This window comes from Desmodus rotundus, chromosome 1 (assembly GCF_022682495.2).
Source record: "Desmodus rotundus isolate HL8 chromosome 1, HLdesRot8A.1, whole genome shotgun sequence".
Taxonomy (NCBI): Eukaryota; Metazoa; Chordata; class Mammalia; order Chiroptera; family Phyllostomidae; genus Desmodus; species Desmodus rotundus.
The window spans coordinates 34,559,582-34,572,934 of NC_071387.1; the positions used below are offsets into that span (position 1 = coordinate 34,559,582).

General features: G+C 42.9%; 1 long non-coding RNA gene across 1 annotated transcript; it reads left to right on the forward strand.

The window, feature by feature from the left end:
- The first annotated feature begins 1,329 nt into the window (after nucleotides 1-1,329).
- Nucleotides 1,330-5,833, forward strand: LOC123479700 (uncharacterized). Its single transcript, XR_006655398.2, has 3 exons — nucleotides 1,330-1,405; nucleotides 1,522-1,655; nucleotides 4,476-5,833. It is a non-coding gene; the product is annotated as an uncharacterized lncRNA (long non-coding RNA).
- Nucleotides 5,834-13,353: the final 7,520 nt, after the last annotated feature.

The window sequence follows — 13,353 nt, forward strand, 5'->3', positions numbered from 1 at the left end:
TGCTTGTTGGCCATCTGTATATCCCCGGAGAAATCCCCCAGGGATTCAAGTCCTTTGCCTGTGTTTTAATTGGGTTGTTTGGGGGTTTTTTGTTATTGAGTTATAAGAGTTCTACATATATTCTGGATATTAACCCCTTATCAGATATATATTCGTATAATTTGCAAATATTTTCTCCCATTCTGTGGGTTGCCTTTTTACTCTGATAGTGACCTTCCACGCACAAGAGGTTTCGATTTTGATGAAGTCCTTTGTTCATTTTTTCTCTTTCTGGCTGTGTTTTTGATGTCATATCCAAGAAATCATTGTCAAATCTAATGTGATGAAGATTTTCCCCTACGTTTTACAGTCTATACAGTCTAATAATTTTACAGTTTTAGCTCTTATATTCAGGCCTTTGATCCATTTGAGTTAATTTTTGTATATGGTAAAAGATAGGGGTCTGATTTCTTTCTTTTGCCTGTGGAAACCCAATTTTCTCAGCACCATCCGTTAAAAAGACTGTCTTTACCCTATTGAATGGTCAAACACACTTATCAAAAATTATTTTACCATACATGATAGGGTTTATTTCTGGATTTTCTTGTTCCACTGGTCTATATGTAAATTTTTGTGCCAGTACCACACTGTTTTGATTACTGTAGCTTTTTAGTAAGTTTTGAAGTCAGGAAGTATGAGACCTCCAACCTTGTTCTTCATTTTCAAGATTATTTTTGCTATTCAGGGACCCTTAAGATTCTATATGAATTTTAGGATAGGTTTTTCTATTTCTGAAAAAAAAATGTCATTGGAATTTTGATATGATTGCATTGACCCCATCAATCACTTTGGGTAGTATGGACATTTTAACAATATTAATTATATTTAGACAGTATTTACCAATATTAAGACCTAATCTGTGAACACAGGATGTCTTTCCATTTATTTGTGTCTTCTTAATTTCTTTCAGAATGTTCTGTAGTCTTTGTGTATTAGGTTTTATATGCATAAAACTTCTCAGGAAGGATAAACAAGAAGCAAATAATTGTCAGCAGGCTGGAGGAGAGGATGGGAGTGGTGTAGATAGCAGTCTTTACTTACTGCATGTTTTTATATTTTTCATGCCTTGTACCTTGTAAACCAGGACTATAACCTGGGAGAGGTGAATGTGGCACCCGGGGCAAAAATTTAAAGAGTTTCTCACTCGCAGGTGTCCAATCTGCCCTTCAAAGAGTGAGTGCCTCCTTAAATTTGTGCTCCAGCCCCACCCTAATCCCCAGCCTCTCAAGAACTTTTCCTAATAAATGACTCCCACGCAATCCTCATCTCGGGCTGTGCCTCTGGGGAACTTGACCTGAGACACCCTCCAGTCTCTGCTAAGATGTCAAATCCTCATAGAGACTTCCCTTGACTCCCCCTTTCTAAAGTAAGGGACCTCTAACACCTTCTGTTCTCTATCACAAAGTGCTGTTTATTTCCTTCATACAACTTTCCTCAATTTCTAACTACTTGTTCATTTGCTTATTGTTTCTCTAACCACAGGGTTGCACCCTCCAAGGGGACTGGGACCACTTCCTAGCCCAGTGTCTGGTAAGCAGTGAGCCCTTAAACTGCACTGCTACACTCATAGTGGCATGTTGGTCAGCGATGGACTGCACGCACGGGAGTGGACAAAAGTACGTTTACGGTTGTGTGAGTATGCAACACAGAGTTTATTCCTGTATTATTATTTATTTATTTATTGCCATATTTGTCTTATTATTACTGTTACTATTTCATGTTCTTAATTATGATTTATCTTTTAGGTAGTGATGGCTGGTAATTTAACCCACTTTTGCCCACCCCTGTATGGCCATGGTCCCATAAGATTATACCAAAGCTGAAAAATGTCTATTGCCTAGTGACGTGTAGACATCCTCCAGCTACACCAGCATCACTCACCTGTTCATGGAGATGCTGGTGTAGACAAACCTCTCATATAAAAGTACAGCACATGCAATTATATACAGTATATAAGACTTGATAATAGTAAGAAACAACTATGTTACTGATTAATATATTTATTATACTGTTTATCATTCTTTCAGAGTGTACTCTTTCTACTTATAAAACAAATTTGCTGTAAAATAGTATACTGTGTTTCATGGGCAGCAGCCTCATAGGTCTTGTGTCTTGATCTGCATCGTTTTCTCTTGTGCTTGATTTAAATCTCATGCTGTTTCATTCAATAACATGCTGTGCAGGTTTGTAGCCTACGAGCAATGGGTTACACCATGTAGCCGAGGTGCCTCATAAGCTGCACCATCTACATTTGTGTAAGGGCTCTCTACAATGTTCTCACAGTGAGATCACCTAATGACGCATTTCTCAGAACATATGACGCATCCTCATAGTTAAATGCCATGTAACTGTAAGTTTGTCAAAGGCATATGTGCATGAATTAGTGGCTTTATTCTCTGAATATCAAAATAAAGTTCAAAGAGGACAGATTTTGTCATTGATAACATTAATATTCTAAATGAAAATATCGTAATAGCTTTATAAATAAGAGAATATATTTTTATTTTTTGAAGGATGTAGCTTTAAATGTCTTTTTAAAGGTACAGTTGGACACAGTACATGAAGGAAAATATTATTGCTGATGCTCACTCCTTTTTGTCCAATCCATATATCCCATCTGGCTCTGATTTAATCAGATCTTTGCTTTTGCTTTTTATTTTCATTTTTTTCTTTTCTTTTGCTCTTTTAAAAAAAATATCCTACATGTTTCCATTATATCATGTATTTTGTAGCCATAGCTTAAATATCTGATTTCTTAAAAAAAACTCTCTGGGCCAAGAAATCTGTGTTGCCTTCGATAAGCCTCGGATTTGTAAAACAATACTGTCATCCATGCACCTAGAGACCCCTTCTCTCTGCCTTACCCCTTGGACACAGAAAACTTCCTGCAGGTTTCCAGGACACAAAGACTCCTTTCTCCAAAATTTTATGCAAATACTGAGGAAGCCTTTTCCCCCTCGAGGGCCTATGAATGTTTGTAAACTATGGAGATTCCCACAGTATTCCTTTGTAATGAGCAAGAGTCGGGATTTGGGAGAGGAATGAGGCACTGCGGGCTCAGGGCCCAGGACACGACTGCATTTATAAGAACACACAGAGGGTGAGGCTCTGAGCTTCTCCCAACCTGCAAAGGGCTTTGCTGGCCTCTGAGCCCAGAGGAAGGTGCCCGAGGGGCCCCGCATGTGAGATGTGCGCTTCCCACGGTGCAGCCTTTGCTCAGGCTGTCAAGGGTGTGTTCCAGAAGAGGAGTCAATAAACTTCTGTAAAGGGCCAGTAGAAAGTGGAGTAAATATTTCACTTACTATATTTTAAATATATATAAGTAAAAACATCATAAATATTTCAGGCTTTGTGAGCCACATACAGTTTCTTTGTTTTTCACAGTCCTTTATAAATGTAAAAATGATTCCTAGCTTAAGGACTGTATGGAACAGACCACAAGCTGACTTTGACCCACTCACCAGAGTTTGCCAACCCCTGATCTAGAGGGCCAGAGGGAAGAGAGGATATTAATCGTGCTTCTCATGGTTTCCTTTATGGTTTCTCATCCAAGCCTTACTATCTGCCTGCTCCCCAGCAATACTACTTACCCATTCATTGGTGTGTGCCAGGCCCAGTGTCAGACACTTTAAATTATTGCAGAACCTCATTGAACAACGCTTTAAGGTCAGTACTATTAGTATCCCCATTTTATAGATGGGAAAACTGAGGCTCAGGGAAGTTAAGTAACATTTCCAAGATCATACTGCTAGTAAGTCACAGGGTCGAGAACCGATATTAAGTCTGTCTGATTCCAAGTTTCTCATTTGCTCCTTCCACTGGAGTAAACAGTAGCAGCTCCTCCTCTGTCCATCTCCCTCCAAGCCGTCCTACGCATTTTTTCCGGCACAGAGTCTTAAACCATCGGTTTGAGCATGACATTTGCCCGCTCAGAATCTTTCAGTGGCTATTATTTACCCAGTACAGCAAAAACTCCTCCGTTTAGTATTGATATGACCCCAACTTCACTTTGCAGCCCTATTCCCTTTCCCCTGTGTTTCTCCAATCCTTTGGTCTGGCTGAATTCGCCTGTTAATTCGCCTGTTTTCCACTGCCACCTTTTCCTCATGCCATCCCCTTTCCGAAATTATTCTCCTTTTCCACTGTTCACCTCCACTTACCCACCTTCTGCCCCCTCAATCTGCTACATCAAACACCTTCAGGGTGAATGAATGTGTGTGTGCACATACCCACATCTATAGGTAATATAGCACATGGGCAAATGACAGAAAGGCACACTGCAAAGTGCATGTAATAGTCACATGGTATTGATTATACATATTAAAGTACAAAAAGTATGAAAAAGATGTGGCTATTTAAGAAAAACAAATGTAAACAAAAAAAAGGTGAACGAGAATGAAAGAGGAGCTGACATTAATAAATGCTCTTTCCAACAGGAGATTAAGTCAACCTCCAGACCCAGAGGCAAGACGTGGATGGCCTGGTTGCCATGGTTTCCAGCTAAGAACTGCCCTTCAGCAAATCTTGAACTCATTTACCGTCCCTGATAAACTTAGTCAAAATTATCAAGTGGGTAAATTTTGTCTTTGGGGAAATTCTCTCAAGTCATTTCTGATGTTGTTTCATTCATTCAAAAACAAACAAAAAACATGTATTGACTTCCTGCTATGATCCAGGCCAGGAGTGTCAAACTCATTTTCACCAGGGGCCACATCAGCCTCATGGTTGCCTTCAAAGGGCCAAATGTAATTTTAGGACCGTATAAATGTAACTTCTCCTTAACAGTTAAGCGAGAGCTCGGAGCTGCTGCCGGGTAGAAACAAGGTGGAGGACCAGATTCAGCCCGCGGGCCTTGTGTTTGCCTCCTGTGATCCAGGCAGTCTGTTAAGATTCAATAGAGGTGAAACTGACAGAGAGCTAATCCAGCAGAGAGATTGGGCGTCACCATGCATTAGAGAAGCAACAGCAACCATCTGCTAGGCGCTCCATGTGCCTTCCATAATGGAGATAGTAAAAACCCAGTTTTCTGGTTGGTTGAATTCTTTCCTCTCTGTGTTCTTTTCACCATAGTATAAATGTTTCATAACAGTCTTAACTGGGCTGCTTCTCCTGTGAATATTTGCATTTTAAAACTCATTGGCCAAAGGGGTGATCTAAAAGAATTGGAATTTCAGCAGTGTGACAGACAGGTGGGGGTGATACCTGGGAAGACACTTCACTTGGTATCTGCTCTGAAAGACTGGGGGCTCAGTTCTACAGAGAGGGGCTGATGTTTAAATTAAAAGTCTCATTTGTGCTGTTGGTTGCTGTTGCTAAAGGATGGCTTCTTTCCAGAAACGCCAAGCCCCGCTCTGGTTCGGACTCTCTAAAACTCTCCACTTTGAGTTGCAACAAGGTACCCAAAGAGGTATTCTGCAAGTACTTGGTTACTTACAGGAAAATACAAACACTGCAAAACTAAATGCACTGCCAGCATCTCAGAGCTGCGAAGGTTGTGCCTAGAACTGTCAAGTGTCAAAAATAATTACCAGGCAGAATGTTACTCACCCATCTAGCAGGCATGAGCGAAACTAATCCTTCCTGCCTTCATCTGTCCAGACAAAGGTGGGTGGGAGAGCTGCCCGGCCCAGCACCTTGAGCCCTCATGGATTTGGAGAGGGGGAGAGTCCTCAGCCTCATTCTAGAAGATTCTCTTTAGCTGTCTGGGGTAATTTTATATACCCACTGGTCTGCAGCTGTTTTTATTTGTGTTTGTTTTATACACACAAAAATTTTTTGGCATAAATGCACAGACTGATTGTATCACACCTACCAGGTTTTTTAAACCTTTTCATTGCAAAGTAAAATATAATATAGATGCAAAAATCTATTCAAACAAATGTGAATTTTAATAAATTATTATAAGAAGTAGATCTTTGTAGCCACCTTAGAAATTCCTGTCACACGCTCCATCCCAGCCACTACCTGTCTCCTCCCAAAAGTAACCACTGTGGGGACTTACATAATAATGTCGTGTGTGTGTGTGTGTGTGTGTGTGTGTGTGTGTGTGTGTGTTTATATAGTCTTGTCATGCAAATGTGAAATCCTAGACACTATACCCTGGTCTTGCCCATTTAAAAAAATGTTAAGTCTTCATTTCTTCCCATCATAAGTTTCTTCTCCGTCCTCTTCCTTCCTTTAGAGATGATCTGTCAAAGAGCACAGCATGCTGTGTTTAAAAGTTTTCGGACGGTTTCTTCCCAGTATATTTTATGCCTATCACCCCTCATGCTTTTCTCTGCCACCCTCACCCATACCCCACAACTCCCCTCCACTACTCTGCACCAAGTAACCCGTGCTGACAACCAACTGTGTGACCGTCAGTATTTCCCTCCAAGCTCCTGTGTGAGACAAGGAAGAAGGAAGGATGGTGTGATTGAGCTGGACACTCCTGTGGGGCCCTGGCTCAACCCTCAGCAGACCTGCACAGACAGCATCTCAGAGCTGCCCCCTTGAAGGAAAAGAAGCTGGGGCATTTGTCCCCAGCTCTCACCCTCCTTGGCTAAGGGCTGCCTGCCGGGGTGGGGCACTCCTCTAGGCAGGCTCTCCTGGACTCTGGAGGAAGCCCCAAGGCAGAGGGACACTGAGATATGCTCACTGTGGGGGCGTGCTGCCAGCATGCATCCACCACAGAGGCACCAAAAGCACGAGAAAGCCACAGGGAGGTGACACAAGGCACAGAGTGCCTGCCACCGCCCCTCCCAAACAAGCATTATAGCCTGGCTTTCCACAACGTCCCCCTCTCCTTCCCAAATTCCCTTCTAACTTTCCTGCTCTCACCACCTACCTAATGCTTTTTCTTCCCTGTCCAGTGGCGCTCCCCACCCACCCCCCACACACTTTAATCTGAGCCTAAAATAATCCTACCAACTTTCAAAGCCCTGCTTCGAACACCCCCTTTGGGAAGCAGCATCACAGGGGGAGTTGGGACATGGGGTCCAGTGGTGACCCAATCCTGGCTCAGCCTCTCCCTGCTGCACCAGAGCCCGGAGGAACTGCTCCAGGGTCCCGGTGAAGTGGGCGCACTCCCTGAGCACCGACACACAGCAACCCGGCTCCAGTGGGAGCCTTGGCTGAGGGGAGCAGCACCCTGCAGCACCGGTGTCAATGAAGCAAAGCCCCAGAATGTCCTGGCCACGATCTCTGCCACCGTGAAAACAAGAAAAGACCTGCATGAAAGGGGGCAGCACAGGCTTTGATAACTAGATAAACCCTGTCATCTGCACAACCCTTTAGCCTGTTTCGGTCCCCAAAACCCCTCCAATCAGTCCTCCCCCCAATACCCTTTCCAGCCACTGAGGCCTGGGTCACCCAATAAATGCAACCACCTGATCCACACAAAACTCAGGCAGCTTCCAGAATACACTGGAAGATGACACTTTTTCCCTCCAGAAACAGGAAGGAGGGAGTGGAAAGGAAGTGTTCCCCTTCACTCACAAAAGGGGAGACGTCTGGGTTTGACAAGCTGGAGACAGTTCAGGTATGTGCCACCGCGGTCACACTGTGTGAACGTCAGCTCCCACTCGCCTCTGAGGCTGAAATATCAGAACTGACACTTGGGAGTTATTCCCTGGAAAATGACAACAAGTAATTTTACCATAAACAAGTTAGCACAAAAGTCCTCCCCTCCTCATTTAATTTCAGGACAAACGATGCTAATCCTTTAATTATACAGTATGTTTATCTGTCAAATTGACTTTCTGCTGAAAAGTACTTTGCTCTTACTGAGGCTGCTGATAACTTATCTGCTCAAAGAATTTATAGTGTTACAGAAAAATTCCCTTAAAAAAAACACAGAGAGTAGAAAACAATTCGTTTAACAAAGAAAGCACTATATAGGCTTAATCATCACCGGCCTCTACCCTTGTGCCAGCCTCCTGCTGGAGACGCTGCCTGCAAAGCCACTGGGAGTGGGGGTCTCAGTGCTGGCCAGCCTGCAGTCAGCTACCAAGGGTGTGTTTCCAAAAAGGCATTTGAGGATTGAATTGAATGGGAGCCACAGAGAGTCTCAGATCCAGCTGAGGCAGGACCGGCTTGAAGGCTGGAGAATGAACCCCTAATACTGAGGCTAAAGTGGTATGAAAAATCCAGTATTAGCCCTGGACATGGGGTAGCCGTGGTTTGGGGGAAGTGCCCTGGGAAGCTGGGGCAGGAGCTATATGATGCTGGCTAAACCAGTGACCTCCATGCGAGTCACTTTCTGAAAATAGCAACAGCAACCTCTACCTTGTGAGATGGCTGTCAGCACTGTTAGGAGACCGTTGCTAGCATACGAAAGCACTTTGCCAAGCATAAAATAAATATAGATATTCAATAGTAGTGGAGTATTATTTAGTTGCTGTAATGAGTTTACTTTAGAGATACACAGAGCACAAGTGACCGATTTCAGCTCATTTACCCCAGCCCACTTCCCACACCACCAGGCTTCCAGTCCTTAGAGAACTCCACGCAGAGGCGAGTTGGCTGAGACAGCCTGCATGTCGGTAAGTACATTCTAAGCAAACAAACAAAACTTAAACCTTGCTTAGGGAGGGTAAGTGCTTGTTATTAGGAGACTAGTCAAATAAGGTATGAAGTGTTCATACAATCAAATGATAAACTGCTATGAAAAGAATAAAAGAGTTATTTATACTGTCCTTAAAAAAAAACATCCATTTTTGTCACCTGACAAAAGCTTACTTTGCAGAATAGTATGATTCATTCGGGTAATATCAAAGTATCCCTATGCATATTTTCATAAGTACACAGAAAAGTCTATAATGCTACACAAAGGAGAGGGAAATTTAGAGGAAGAGGAAGGGATAAAGATCTTTAATTCAGTATTGAATTCCAATTTATATGCTGTCTAAATTTTTTAACATGAACTTGTATTATTTTCATAACATAAAATGGGAAAATTACTGTCCTATTCTATATACACAAACCCCAACAAAGAGTAAATGAAGAGCATTCTTGAGAATAGACATCTCTCTAGTCTATCTTGACTATAAAAGTCATTGGAGGTCCTGACTGCTGTGGCTCCGCGGGTTGGGTGTTGTGCTGCAAAATGAAAGGTTGCAGGTTTGATCCCCGGTCAGGACACATGCCTGGGTTGCTTGTTCAATCGTAGGTGGGTGCCCGTACAAGAAGCAACTGATGAATGTTTCTCTCTTACTTCGATGTTCCCCTCCTTCTCTTTCTCCCTCCCTTCCCCTCTCTCAAAAAATAAATAAATCAAAGAGATGGCAAGTAGGGGGAGGAAAAATAAATTAAGTTAGAATAGGAGTAGTAGGGGGAAATCGATGCTGCAACATTCTCGCGTCTCGCTGGTTCGGGCGTCCTAACATCTCTGCAGAGAGAGAACAACAGTGGTTGCGGACTTCACGGTGCCCAGAAGAGCCAAGCAAGCCAGCCGCTCGTGAGGAGTCCAGTCATTCGGGGCGGGGAGTCCTCAGAGAAATGTTTTGCATGAGTCCTCATAATGCACACACACGCACTACTGCATTAACAGGGTTCTCAAGAAAATCGTAAAGAAATGAGTTTTCACAGAGTAATATATATTTCAGTTATGGGAAATAGAGTAGGAAAAGGAAAACATTATTGCTCATTACTTTCTAGGGTAGGATCTTCTCCAGAGCAAAAAAAAAAACCAGACATTAACTCACCTACTATATAATCACGATATGCAATTCAGATCACTGAAGTCATATAGAATGGCTGGTGTGGCTCAGTGGATTGAACACCAGCCTGCAAACTGAGAGGTCGCTAGTTCCATTCCCAGTCAGGGAACATGCCTGTGTTGTGGGCCAAGTCCCCAGTTGGGGGCGTGCGAGAGGCAACCAAACCTCTCACACATCGATGTTTCTCTCCCTCCCTTTCTCCCTCCCTTCCCCTCTCTTTAAAAGTAAAGAAATAAAAAAAATCTCTAAAAAAAGGGATGCTAACAACAAAATATTTTTGCCTACCTGTCATCCCCAGCACCTAGCAGAGCGTCTGATATACAGTAAGCATTCAATGAAAGTGTTCAAACGTGATGAACTTGGACTTAGGTAGACGTTCGAAACAATCTGCTGTGCTGCTGCTTTGCACCACGATTTCCATCAACAACAAGAAGGGGCTACGAAGTGGGGAAAACACAATAGACCTTGGAATTTCTTTTCAAACATACTCCTTCCTTTCTCTATTTGCCCTTAGGAGTTTGGGAGGTGGGTGCAAAATGTTAAAAGATAAGTTTTCTGGCAGGAGACCAGGAACAGTTCAAAAGGTGCCATTGTACAGCTGTCAGCTCAAGGAACTGTGCCGCAGAACTGTAAGAATGATATGGGAAACCTGTGATTTAATCAGCTGCAGACTCGTTACCCATATAGAGAAGCATCCATCCATCAGGATGTCAGGTACGTATTTCATAGTGGGGGAGCATTCAAGAGTTAGGGCAAAAGTTGAAGCTGGGAGCTACGGTTTAACCTGAGTACTTCTCACTGGTGGGAAATTTTATGCTGAAGGCAGCAACATGGTCTCGTACCTTGAGAAATAAAAAAAGTAAACCCACCATGCCCTTTGGTGAAATCCCACAGAGAACTGACATTAACAGACTTGCTGTTCCCTTTTTACTCTCTGGCCATGAAACTCATTCTATGACCATCACATGTTTCACCCTCCAAACAACTAATTTTGCATTCACATATTAACCTAGCTGTCCTTCCACAGTGGAAGGTAAGGAGCACAGGTCCCTCACAGAGGCCTCCCAGGGAAAGGCAGAGGCATCAGACTGAAGCATTGCTCATGGAGAAAGAAAACTGAGAAGAAACTCAAAGCAGCTAACAGCCACTACTAACCAATCCATACCACCGTCTCTGGGGCAGCGAAAGATCTAATCTAGCTCCTGTCAGTACGGCCTTGTCCTTGTAAAGCGGTCCGTCAGAGTAGCACAGAAATTGAACTTCTGGCTCCAGTTAGTGAAGCCAGATCGTGGGCCCACATGTCCCCTCAGCCTGGAAGAAACATAGCCACACTGACGGCTGGCCAGTCCCTCGAAGCTGTGCAAGGAAAGGGGTAAATTATTCTGTTTTTCATTTTCCTACATGTCTCCTTCCCAACGAGATTGCAAGTCCGTGCCTTCTCTTTCCTTTGTACCTACATCATCACCAAAGAGTCCCGAATGAGTTAAAGACGATTTGTGAATGCTTACTGACCAATACAGTCCAATATGAGTAGCCAGCTGAACACAAATCAGACCACACCACGTAAAAATGCACCTTATTTAAGACATTCAAAGAACAAAATTCCGCTTATTTTATTCTATAATGCAGTTAAAAACCTTGGACTGAAAGATCAAAGTTTCAAAATTCTATCACATCAGTAGCAGAGTATGCAAGGGGAGAGACTAAAGGGAGTTGAAGAATGTAATAAAAATGAACACCCCCACCCCAGAAGATGAAAGCTTGCCTTGCTGTTCCTTTACAGATGGAGAGAGTCGGCTACAAAAGATGGCTCATGAAAATAATTGCGCAAAGAACAAGGTGTCAAGGGAGGGGCTGAGACCCGGCCTGGGCGGTCCCAGGGCTCTGGCTACTAAATGGCACTCTCCTCCCTCTACCTGAGACCTCAGAGGTGTCACTGCTCCCAAACAAATTACAGATGCCCCAGGAAAGTTCCTTCTGCAAACAATATCTCTTGCTAGACATAAACACCTCCTTTCAAAGCTTGAAATTTATTAGCGCCCAAATGATGTTTATGGCCCTGGGGCTTGTGATCCTGTCATGGATTCTATCGGCCCAGGAGACTGGATTAGCTCATGGGCGCAGGCATTTATGGCTCTGAAGCAAGCCACTGTTCAAAGAGTGCTGAGGACAGATGGAAATGATCTGCCCACAGGTGGGTGGGTGCCACTCCAGCAGCAAGGGCAGGCGGCTGGCTGGAAGAACACCCGGGACCCAGGGGAGAACACAGAATAACAGCACCATCAGCACCGCAGCCTGCAGCCAACCGGAAGCCATGACAAAAGAAGTGAGCCAACCAGAGGGGAATGGCAACCAAATGCAGGCACAGTACCAAAAGTAGCAAGATTTTTTCATTGAAATAAAAATGCAAAATATGAATAAATGTCAGTGGAAAGTATTCCTCAAGGAACTTTCCTAGTTATTACTATATACAAATACAAGAGGGATAATTTTTTACATTGTGATTTAACATTGTTTTGATTTTTTTCGTTTTTAAAAAGCTAGAGATGTGTGCATACTTGAAATGCAGTTTCAGATCTGTGAACTTAACCAGAACACTTCAAAAGAAAATGAAAATTTGGGTAAACACTGAAGGTTATTCACTCAAAGTTCAGGAAAGAGAAAGAAGCAGAGAGTCTACTGAAATCTGCTGAAATCCTACATCCCCCACAATACAGGCGGAATAACAAAATATTAATCACACAGGTATTCTATCTTCTGTGATAGTTGTTCATTTTTGTTAACTATTGTTCATTGTTATAAAGAAAATACAATGTGACAGAGGTGAAGAACACATTTTAATTATAAACTTAGGCTTTTATCTTTGGGTGCTATCTCTAGAACAGAAGTAATTGTACTGGGAGTCGCTGAGAAGCCCGTTCAAAGCAAGACTTCCAGATTTATTTTCTGGGTAACAGGTTCTGAAATCGACCAGGCTAATCCTGAATGGTGCTTCAGAGCTTAAGCGTCTCGAGAGCTGGGACTATACCTTTATTTACACGTATTTGGATATTATTCAACAGATGAAAAGGAAAAAACTGTGCAAAATCTTGGGTAGGGTGACAAAAATGAAAAGACCATGGTCCCGCTACTTTCAAAGGGCTTTACCGTCATATTAGGATGTAAGACATTCGCTCACATGAACACACATATATGAACACTCATATATCAAAGGTATAGTGGAGTAAATACACTCGCTATGTACTTCCTTGTATTCACTCACAGACAAGAAATTTATAACCTATATGTGTATGTGTGTATGTGTGTGTATATATGCATATTGTATGCATGTATCCATGTGTTGTATAAGAGTATGTGAAAGTCTTCTCCATAGTGACATATGTGGGGGGACCCCAAAAACCCAGAATTATCTTCTGGAGGGCAGGCCCCCTATAGTACAGGCTTCTCCCACTAGGTGAATGTTCTAGGAGCCCATCTGTATCAGTGCACCAGCTGGTGTGTCGTGAGAGGCTGCGTTCAGCTTCAGTAAATTTTTTTGAAGACTCTCAACCCATTTACCCATTTCATGAGTGATTTACGAGTGCACATGCCCACACCACACTAAGGGTTCAGCAGA